This window comes from Chinchilla lanigera, unplaced genomic scaffold (genome assembly GCF_000276665.1).
Source record: "Chinchilla lanigera isolate Chin_1 unplaced genomic scaffold, ChiLan1.0 scaffold00075, whole genome shotgun sequence".
Lineage (NCBI taxonomy): Eukaryota > Metazoa > Chordata > Mammalia > Rodentia > Chinchillidae > Chinchilla > Chinchilla lanigera.
The window spans coordinates 10167813-10178518 of record NW_004955476.1 but is presented as its reverse complement, the minus strand read 5'-3'; the positions used below and the strand labels follow the sequence as shown (position 1 = coordinate 10178518).

Genomic DNA, 10706 nt, shown 5'->3' with positions numbered 1-10706 from the left:
TGCCCTCCATGAACAGTTTCTCCTCTGCAATCCACCCTGCCTTGGGGCCAGCTGATTACGAACCAAAATCTCTATGAACTGTGAGCTAAAAAAACCTTTCCTCCTCTAACTTTAGGTGTCAGGTATTTTGTCCCAGTAACAAGAAAAAGTAAGATTATATGTATCACATTTTCTTTAACTATTCATTTGTTGATGGACATACAGGCTGCTTCTAAGATCTGGCCATTCTGAATTGTGGTGCTATAGACATGAGTGTGTATGTATCTCTGTAATATGATGTCTTTAACTATTTTAGGAAGATACTTAGAAGGGGAATAGCTAGGTCAAATGGAATTTCTATTTTTAAATTTTGAGGAATACTGATTTCCACCGTGTTTGTACTACTTTACATTCCACCAACAATGTAAGATTGTTCCTTTTCCCCCTCAGCCCTACCAGCATTTGTCATTATTTGATTTCTTGATGATGGCCATTCTTTCTAGAGTAAGCTGGAAGCTCCGTGTTGTTTTAATTGGCTTATTTGCTTTTTTCTAGTAGCCAGCAATGTTTAACTTTTTAATGTATTTTTGGGCCATTTGTACTTCCTCATTAAATGTCTGTTCATTTCATTCACCTATGTTTTGACTGAGTCTTATTTTGGGGATGGTCTGATTGTTTAGATTTTTCATCTATTCTAGATATTACATATTCCTCTACCAGAGGAATAGCCAGCAAAACTTTCCCATTATGCAGGTTTTCTTTTTGACTCTATTGATTGTGCAGAAAGTTTTCTTTTGCTGTGCAGAGGCTATTTGATTTGCTATGATCCCATCTGTTGATTGTTGAAACTATTTCCTGTGCATCCAGGGTTCTGTTCAGAAAGTCCGTGCCTACACTGGTGACTTCCAGAGTGTTGCCTATCTTGTCTTCCAGTGCTTAGGTGTTTTTGTTTTAACACTTAGTTCTTCAATCCATTTTGATTTTGGTTCGGTGCCTGGTGGATGAGTCCAGGCTCTGTCCTCTGCGGGGGGGATAGCCAGTTCCCAGCAGCATGTGCTAGAGGCTGCCTTTCTCCAGGGTGTGTTGGCCCCTTTGTCAGAGATCAGACAGTTGGACGCAGTTCTCCGTCTTAAGCTGCAGGCGCCAGGGCCTCCCGCCGTAGTGGAGTCGTGTCATCCCCTCTGCCGCCACCCTCAGGAAGAGGCAGTCTTACAATCCTACAAAGACAAAAGTGGAAAATACCAACTTGAGTTGCCAGGCTTTTCTCAAGGGGGCAGTCTCTGAGACAGTGTTCTTAAACTTTTGTTCACTGACTGCTTGTGGGACATACGACCCCAGCTGTCCCTGGATTGCCCCACCAGCTTTGCTCGTACCTTTGCCAGATGAGGAGGTCGAGGTCAACAGTGCGAGGGGACTCGTTCTGTCTGACGGTGAATCTGATGGACACAGGCAGGGTGTCCACGGCTCCACAGGAAGCTGGATGTGGCCTTGTGTTACTTATTCGTCCCTGTGAACTGGAAACACGGCTGCTCTGTGGGTTGCCAGATGCCCATGGCATCCGACGCTCGTACCGAGAGCCGATTCCCAGCCTGGGATATCTGGCTGCCCCGCCAGCAGCTGTTTACCAGGCCTGACGCCTGCAGTGCCTCCCCATCCCTCAGGGCTGTTTCTTTGACTCTGGAGGTTTGAGGCAGAGGGACTGGCTAACAAGACAAGTCGGGAGGGCCCAAGCCCGGGAGACACAGCCTGGCCTCTCCTGATCTGGAGTTTCTCTGCTGTCCCTGCCTCTGGAAGAGCCAGAGGCCAAGTCTGGGGGACCTGGGGCTCCCCAACCCGCTCCTGCCTCGTCTCCCGGAACCTGGCTGACACATGGCCGTGCCCGTGGCCAAAGCCACGCTGTGAGCATGCCGACGGCTGCAGTCTAAGAGTGACACTGCTGGAGGACTAAGCTGCAGAGAAGTTTCTGCGGCCCCAGGACTGCGGGCCTGTGCTGCGCCACGTGCTGGGGGCAGGCGTCTGTCGCTACGTGAGGCCTCACTGAACTGCAGCACAACAGATGCAACAGCCCCGCGCATGCCCTGCCGCCGGGCCCCGGGGAGGACGTGTGCCGCAGAGACCCGGGGGACCACCGCAGAGGCTGAGATCTACGGCTGACCTGGAGAAGCCAGCTCTGACCTTGGCAGCCCTCATCCTCCCCTCCCCTCCCTAGAAGGCTCTGTCGGGACCGATGAGGCTCCAGGGTCTGCGCACAGGATGGAGCTGCCCCACCTGCCCACAGCTCGGGTCGTGGAAGGAGAGGCCGCTGCCGCCCCAAGCGTCCCAGACACAGTGTGGACAAAGGCAGGGAGCTCGCCGACATCTGAGAGAGCCTGGACCCCGCAGAGGCAGGTGCGCCCTCAGGCTGTGCTTTGAGCACCCGTGTCACCCAAGCACACAAGCCCTCCTGGCTTCCTCGTACAGAACCAACGCCATCCCTGGACCCACGGGGCCCTCCGGGCTGTGCTGCAGCAGTGGAACAGCGGCTGATACTCGCTGGGCACCTCTCCAGGATCCTCTGACCCCCTCATTTCCTGCAGGGTGCTCTGAGCGCATGACCTCTATTCTACGGGAGAGGAGAGAAGACCAGAGAGGTTGTGCCGCCTGCTTGGGGATGCACAGCTCCTCTGACTAAGCTCGGGTTCCAACCCTGGCAAACTGGCTCTGTGGCCACCCTCGGCACTCTGCTTGCCCCACACAGCTGCCCAGAGCCGGTGGGGACGGCTGCCCCTGGAAATCCCTGTGGCCTCCTGCGCCCCCATGACCTGCAGCAGCCGGCGGCCGGAAGGTGGCGCTGTGTCACTTCCTACTTTTCTTGGGCGCAGGGGAGGCCTCTGCAGGGCCTGTCTGGCCTCCCTGGCCGGAAATCTTTGTGTCCTGCCCTCCAGGCTGTGGGAGGGGCTGTCAGGTGATTCCTGGAAATCAGCCAGGCCCGCTGTCAGTCCCCCTCAGACCAGGCAAGAAAAGTTTGTCCAGGAGGGAGCAGTGACCCCAGGGACAGTCACGCTGGCCACCCTCACCTGGCCTCTTGGCTCTCGAAGGAAGAAGACAGCCAGGCCCCGGCCACCCGGAAGGGGCCACCAGCCCCATGCACAAGGGCGGCAACACCCATTCTGGGAGCCCTGGCGCGCTGCCACCCACTGTGGACGATGCCTCACCCCCAGGCGTGCCTTCCCTGGAGCAGGGCCGGCCGGTGTCCAGGGCCGGCCAGTGTCCAGGGCCAGGCAGCGTGCAGGGATGCTGGGAATGCTGCTGTCTGCAGTGGGCTGAGAAAGAAGGGAGAAAGGGAGGGAGGAAGGCGGCCCGGGGCACAGGGCCCTGTCCCTCCAGGGTCAGTGCTGTGCGCTGCAGCCTCCGGCCCAGACCCCAGAGCACTTCAACTCTGCCTGGTCACCCTGGATCTGTCCTTTCTCTCCTTTTAGTCCGGAAACAGAGCCAGCCTTAGGCATAAGCAAAGCACCCATGAAGGCTCCCCACTTCCAAATCTTCCTCTTCTCTTGATAAAACTCTTCCCTTGGCAAGCACATCCAAACACTCACAGTGCTCCAATTTGGGGACCCCTCCTACAAGTGTGGTGGTGATGTCAGTCATTAACACTCTAGCATAAGTTTCGACTTTCAGAGCACCTTCTTTCCCATCTCTGTGCTAAGGACGCAGCAGCAGGTGTCTGCGCAGCTGAGGTGCCGCGGGGACACCAAATAGCCTCACAGTCTCCCCAGGCACCCGCCATGCCCTCGCAGTGTTGAGTCTGGGAGACACAAGGAAGCTGGGAGTGAGCTTGCTTCTCCTGCTGAGGCATCTGCTGGCTCTCACTGACCCCTCCTGAGAGGGCCCCCTGCCCCGGTGGGGGGCTGGCCTTGGACAGAAGGCCTTCGGACTCTGGAGGCTCCACGGTGGCGCCGAGGAGCGGAGGAGCCTGAGGCATAGGCTCCAAGGCCCAGCTGGAATGAGGCCTTTCCACAGCAGCTGGACACAGCAGCCCCTGGCCAGCCCGAGGCCGGGAACCAGGGAGGGAGGAGGCCTCTGGGGAGGAGCCACTCCATTCAGAGAAGGGACAGCAGGCGGCAAGCTGTCACTGCATGTTGCTTGCTAGAGGGTCACCGCACAGTAACACAAGGACTGGGACCAACAGAGGCGTGGGTGAAGAGAATGCGGCCTTACACACCGTGGAGCCCGCCGCGCCGTGAGGAAGGACGCGTGGAGCCATGGGCAGGAGGTGGGTGCCCTCGACACCGTAACGTTGGGTGAGATAAACCAGACACACAGGCTTAAACACCACGCGGTTCCTCTTCCACGAGAAACCCAAAATATAAATAAGGAGCAAAGTAAAAGGCCACGGACAGGAAGAAGGAGACAGAGCTTTTGCAAGGGGAGGGGGAGGAGAGATGGAGGAGGGGAAGGAACTGAGATGCGCGATGCGGGCACCAGCTCCCCGCGAGGAGCCAGTCACTGCGGACAGCAAACGTGGGCTCGGGAAAAAATGTGAAAAACAGAAAGCAGTGGGACTCACAGCAGCTGCACACCGCCGGGACACACGCGCCCGGGGCTGGGCCCGCGGGGCAGGCCGACCGGGCCGGGCAAGTCCCCTTGGCCGTGGGGTGCACTCCCTGACTGGAAACGCGACCCTGACCAGCAAACTGCACAGGAGGGGCCACCTGCTGACCCCCAGGGGTGCTGCCACAGAGGCTGTGGAGCTCCCCAACTTCCACAAGCTCCTCCCGGGTCGGGGAGGGGTGCTGGCGGCCAACCTGGGGACTGTGTTCCTGCAAACTCACTTTGGGGGAGACTCTTGATGGCAGGAGGACGAGTGGGAGCCCCTGGGTCCACAACACCAAGCCTGCTCCAAGCCCAGGTCCCCCAGGCCGGGCGAGTCGGGACCCGGTAGCTGCCTCGTTTGGAATCGCTGGAGTAATTAACCTCGGAGCCCAGGTCTCCAGTGCCTCCTCAGGCCCCTTCCCCAGGGCCCAGGGGCCCACATTTCCCTGGGCTGGCGCTGCAGGCACCTCTGGCCCATTATCCCAGCCTCCTGCTTTAATTAAATTACAAAACGCACAGCGAGGCAACAGCAGCACAACCCTGGGAAAGTTGGTCCCCCAGGGAGCGTTATTAACACCTTCGCACCCAAGGGACCCACCTGCGTGGCTCAGGCTGGACTGGGCACAAGGGACCCGGGAGTCAGGTAACTTCTAAATCCTCCTCCTCCTCCTGGGCCAGTACCCTGGGACGCAGGCCCGGGTGTTCTCGTCTCCAGCGCAACTGGTTCTGTTTACACGCATGAGCACAAAGAAAGGCAACCGTTTCCTTTCTCTCTCTTCACTGGGAGAGGCTGCATTCTGCAGGGCTGGGTGGGCGCCCTGATTCCTGGGGCGTGCGGACTTCTGGGGAGCAAATGCGCCACCCTGGTCCCCAGCTGCTGTCATGAGCACCACTGACGCAGGCTCAGTCGCCTCAATGCCGAGTTTGCTCTTCACATCACCACGGCCAGGACCACAGAGGCCTGAGGAGGAGGAGACCCCGCGGACAATCTAAAGTCCTCAGAAATGTGCAGCAACTTGCCCAGGGCAGCCCAGCAAGCTGGGGCAGACAAGGCTCAAACCCAGGCCTCGCACCTTCCGTGCACCATGTGCTCCTCTTTCCTGGGGTCTCCACGCGGTCAGGCACGAGGCAGTGCACCCAGGTCACAACCAAAGAAGGTGATGGAAGTGCTGAGGGTTTCCCACGCCGCCCAGCCGGGTCTGTCTGACTCAGACCCTGCCCTCTGCATCCCCCCTTGCCGTGGCTAGTGCCGGCCACCAGTGACACTCTCTTTCCTCCAGGGTCTTAGCTGACTAGGACCTGCGACCAGGAGGCACAGATGGGTGAGCTTCTCTGCTGCTCTCCAGCCCGTCACTTTAAACTGAAATTAATTTCTCTCTTACTTAAAATTTAGGAAGGGAGCACAGGTCACTTATCAGTAACAGCAACGGCCCGGCTTCCTTCTGTTCTGTTCCTCTGCTCAGAACATGGGTTGCTGTCCCTGTCTCACATCCCAGAATGGCTGCTCAATTCCTGCCTTCACATCCTTGCGCTAAATAGGAGGAGGAAGTGGAGGAAGGGCAGGGTCTGCTTCTTCTTAACTGCACCCTGAGAGAGTGCATGTATTGTTTCCATTTGTGTACCGCCTGCAAGAATGAGTCTTGTAGCCCTGCTGTCTACAACGGAGGCGGAACAGTGCAGGTTATTTTTTTTTATCTGAGCAGTTAAATCCTTGCAAAAATGTGAGGTTCTCTAGAAGGGAGAAGAGGGGGATGCATACTGAGGGACAGCAGTCTCTGCTACGCTGCGTGAGGTGCTGGAGTTAGAGGAAGAGGAAACAAGCTCTGTGTGGGCTCCAAAGGCAGTGACACAATCCACGGGAGACTCCAGCGCTGGGAGAAGACTGACCCTTAAAGGTCAGATGCCAAAGTCTGAACTATTTATGCAGACTCTGGTGATAACTTTGAGAAATGAGGTGCTCTGAGCGTGTCTTGTGTCCTTCAGAAAGCCCATGTTCTTGGACACGCGGTGCCATCTTCAAGTCGGGACCATGAGTACAATACCCTCAGGTGATCACAGCCAAGCAGGGGACTTGGTGTTTTAACTGCAGGTGTGTGGACCAAGTGGAGGTATAAACGGAACGGTGTGGATCACCCACCTCTCCCAGCGAGTACCTGTTAGACCCGCCTCCTGCCCGACTCTGCCTCCACCCAACAGCATGAAGGCCATGAGTCAGGGATTGGAAATGGACCCGTGAAGCAGAAACCGGAGCAAGAGCAAGCACAGTTTTTTGAGTCTTGGCCGTGACTATGTGTGACCTGGGTGAGAGCTGGCGTCTCTCCAGGCACCTGATTTTCTGCCCACATGCTAAGAATCTTTATGCCCGTCTATGCCAAAATAGAAGGACCTGGGTGACAGTCTGCAGATGTTCTTTAGAGGAAGACAACAAACTCCAGATTCTGCGTGGCCTAATGCCCTTAAATACCCTGAGACCCAAGACTTGAGTCCTAGGACACCTCCTTTTCTGCTTAATGCTGTTGGTTTTGCGAACGCACCCAGAGCCTGTGGGTCAGCTCCAGGGCAGCGAGTTCATAGAGCTCAGATGGTTCCCAAAGAAAACAGAACCCGAGTGTGCACGGGCGTGTGCGGGCAGAGCACAGGGGTCAGGAGTGCGTGTGGAGATTTTGGGTTGGCCCTCTCTCCTCACCGCTGTGTTCTCTGCACTGTCACATCTAAGGCATCTGTGTGCCCTTGTGTCCGCTAACACAGACCTGGTTTGCGGGGTGCAGCAGATGGAGTCAGGGGCCACTCTCGCTCTGCCTTGGGTCTAATTTCCCCTTTTTTGGCTTCTTCCTTGATGATGTTGATCCTGGAAAAGAGGGACAGAGGAAGTCTGCACCCACCCACCCTTCTCAGGAAAATGGCCCTATAAATAACTACCCTACCCCAGGCAACCGAGGGAAGACTCACAGACCAGCCCTTGTCAACCTGGGGCAAGACCAGGCACACCCCACCCACATTCTTGGGCTTTGTCTCAAATGACTGGCAGAACCATTGTCCCCAGGGAACAATCTGAACAGGACGCTGCCAGCTTGACTTGACCCGATGTGAGTCATGCTTCTCTTCTATGTCCAGGTCCCTGAGCCCTGGAGCAAAGGAACTCTCTCCTAAGGACCCTTTCTGCAAATGGGTGGCCTCAGAGAGAAACACTCCCTTACCCACTGTCCCACGACACCAGCCACTCGTCCCGGCCCCTCATACGAATGGGTTCGACCCAGCCTTCATTTCTCTTTTTTACAAAGGCAATTTCCTTTTATTTAAACCTAAGCATTGAGCCAGGTTTGGGCACCCCAGTCAAAACATTCCCATGGCAGTAAAATAATATGCCTTCCCATATTGCCATAGTCTCTTCAGAAAAACTCTTCATTGCCTACAACAAATTTGTTCTTCATTGACATTGCCAGTGCCCGTGTCCCTGCTGTGGCCCTCTGATTTTGACCTTGGGCTTGCAGCCCTTTCCCTGTCCTTCCCTGCCCACAATACTGTGACTCAGCACTTACCCCTGTTTGGATTTTCTTCTCTACAACTTCAATGCTTTCAGAGACTCAACTTTGCAGCACTCAACTTAAATACTCAACAAACAATGCCATGAACAAACCATCCTATCTCTGATGATGCCACAAGAACCCAGGCTTCACCCATCCACCCACCCTGCCATCCTTAGAATATATACATATATATTCTCATAGTCACAGTAATAGTTCCAGATAGAAAACAAGGACCGCCTCTCACATCTCACCAACCACAGCAGGGTTCCCTGTCTGCTCCCAGACACAGAAGAGCCTGGGAAGCTGAGTTGGAATTTTTGCCTCTACTGTGGTGGGCTCAGCCAAGGGAGAGGAAAGGGGAGGAGAATATGATGGCTCTGCCTCAGCCCCAGAACACCCAAGGACCTTCAGAACTGCTGTACATACACTAAAGAATCAGCTGAATTCAGAAATGGGTCCCTGGATGAAGGACTAGAAGGCCTCTCTCTTCTTGTTCCATTTGGTAAAACCAAAGCTTTTCTGAGTACCTCCATCTGACTGCTGTCTTAGCCACTTTTTTGTCACTGGGACACAGTACCGAACACCTGAAGCTTAAAGGAAGACAGGTTTACTGGGAGACTGAGTTTCAGAAGTTTCCATCCATGTTTGGGAGGCTTAAACACAGAACTGGCATGGTGGAAGGGCCTGGGTGGAGGAGAGCTGCTAGGAGTGGACAGGAAGCAGAGAGAGAAGAGAGGAGCTGGGGGGAGATGCACCCTTCTAGGCCACGCCCCTGGTGACTGCCTCCTCCATCCAGACCCCACCTCCCAACAGCAGGTTGCAGATAGCCCCACCATGCTTCAGTTACCTTCCACATGCCCTGCCTACGAGCACACCAGGCTTTTGGGGGGCGTTCCAGATCCAAACCACAACACGCCGTGCTGGCCCGCAGAGAATCCATGTCCGTCTCTATGCACAGTGCATTTAGTCCACCTCCAAGAGTTGTCTAAGCACTGACAGTTCCAAAGTTGCTGAGAAGTCCAAGTCCAAAGTCTCCTTTGAGGCTCAAAACAAATGCTTAGCTGTGATCCCCTGTACAAATCAAAAAGAAAGTTAAACATTGCCAACACCCAATGGCACAGGATAAATACTTCCATTCCAAAAGGGAGAAATAGGAGGATAGACATGAATGGGACCAAAGGAAGACCAAAATCCAGGAGGGCAAACATTAAACTGTATGGCTCCATGTCTGGCACCTGAGGCAAAGAAGTGAACTTCAACTGTGTTGGGTGACCGATTCCCTGCGACATTACTGATTGCAGCACTCATGGTCTCTCTCTTGATGTAGCTCTGCTCACTATCTGCAGCTTTCCTCAGATGACAATCCACATTCCTGGCTTCGCCAAATTCCTGGCATCTCCGTTGCACTTTCAACCTCATTCTATACCTTCACACACTGCCCTCTAAAGTACACTCTGTCTAGCCTCCTGGGCCTTCTCCTAAAATCTGGGTGGAAGCTTCCTTGACACCACAATGCTCGCATTCTACGTGCCTGAAAAACCAGGACCATATGGACAATGCCAAAGTCTTACACAAGCTCAAGCAGTATCCAGGCCCCCTTGAATAATGGTTGTAGCAGTCTCAGTGTTTTGATGGCTAAGCATTGTGAAAAGAATCCCAGCAAGCCCCTTCCCTAGCTGGCCCTCCTGGAGGTCTCTCCTCAAAGAAAGTCTTATACTTTTGGATCTTGAGCCTGTGAAGGGTGGGGTCTTGCAGATTTCTGTGATTTCCCCAAGGAATCTTTCCTATTGGCTTCTTTTTAACACTAATTTTTTCAGCAACCAAGGTTTCCTCAGCCAGAATTTTACAGGTCCCAACTTTACAAGCCTTTCCTTTCTGAGGAAACTGAACACTTTTCAAAAGGGCCTTTTGTTCCAGATTTTCAGTACAAAGCCAGCTAAAAGCTACCAGTAGTACCCATGCCACAGCCTCAGCTCTGGGCTAGCTTGAAATTTCCTCTACCAGCTTAATTCATTTGCTATCCTTTAGCTCAGTCTCCTGCAAAGTCTCAGGACATGAACATGTAGACAATTTTTCTGCCAGGGCATGACACACATGGCCTAGAGTTCAATTATCAACAGAGTCCTTGTTCCCAACTGAAACCTCCTGAACCTGGCTTGTGCACTTTTATCAGCATTCTGATCTCCAGTGAGAATCTCCCACCAAGCTTGGCTGATAGCATTCTTGGGCTTCTCCAAACCTTCCCAAACTCCCACTACAGGCCAGCTCTAAATTGGACCAACGCAAGACTGAATCCCAGCAGGGCAAACGCTAAGTCCTGTCGAGTATATAAATCATGGTCAAGTATATTCCCCACAGCGGCCCTACTCCTGGTACCAAAATCTGCTTCAGTTGCGTTCTTGTTGGTGGGAACAATACCTGGCACCTGAAACTTAAAGATGAAGAGACAGACACCTGCAGATGCACACGGCATGCAGCTTTCCTCACAATGATCAGAACGCGGAGCTGGCAGGATGCCCTTCAGCAGGGGAAAGGAGAACAAATGGCAGTACTTTCATGCACGGAATGTTACTCAGTGATTAAAGATGTAGTGATCCGTTGGGCTCTTGCTGTACCCCAGGAAGGAAC

The 10706-nt window shown here is 54.1% G+C and overlaps 1 long non-coding RNA gene across 1 annotated transcript; it reads right to left on the bottom strand.

Annotated features, from left to right (window-relative positions):
* Positions 1-543: 543 nt before the first annotated feature.
* Positions 544-9081, bottom strand: LOC102027297. Its single transcript, XR_263636.1, has 4 exons — positions 8926-9081; positions 7302-7399; positions 1353-1493; positions 544-1196 (listed from the first exon to the last, which is right to left on the bottom strand). It is a non-coding gene; the product is annotated as an uncharacterized LOC102027297 (long non-coding RNA).
* Positions 9082-10706: the final 1625 nt, after the last annotated feature.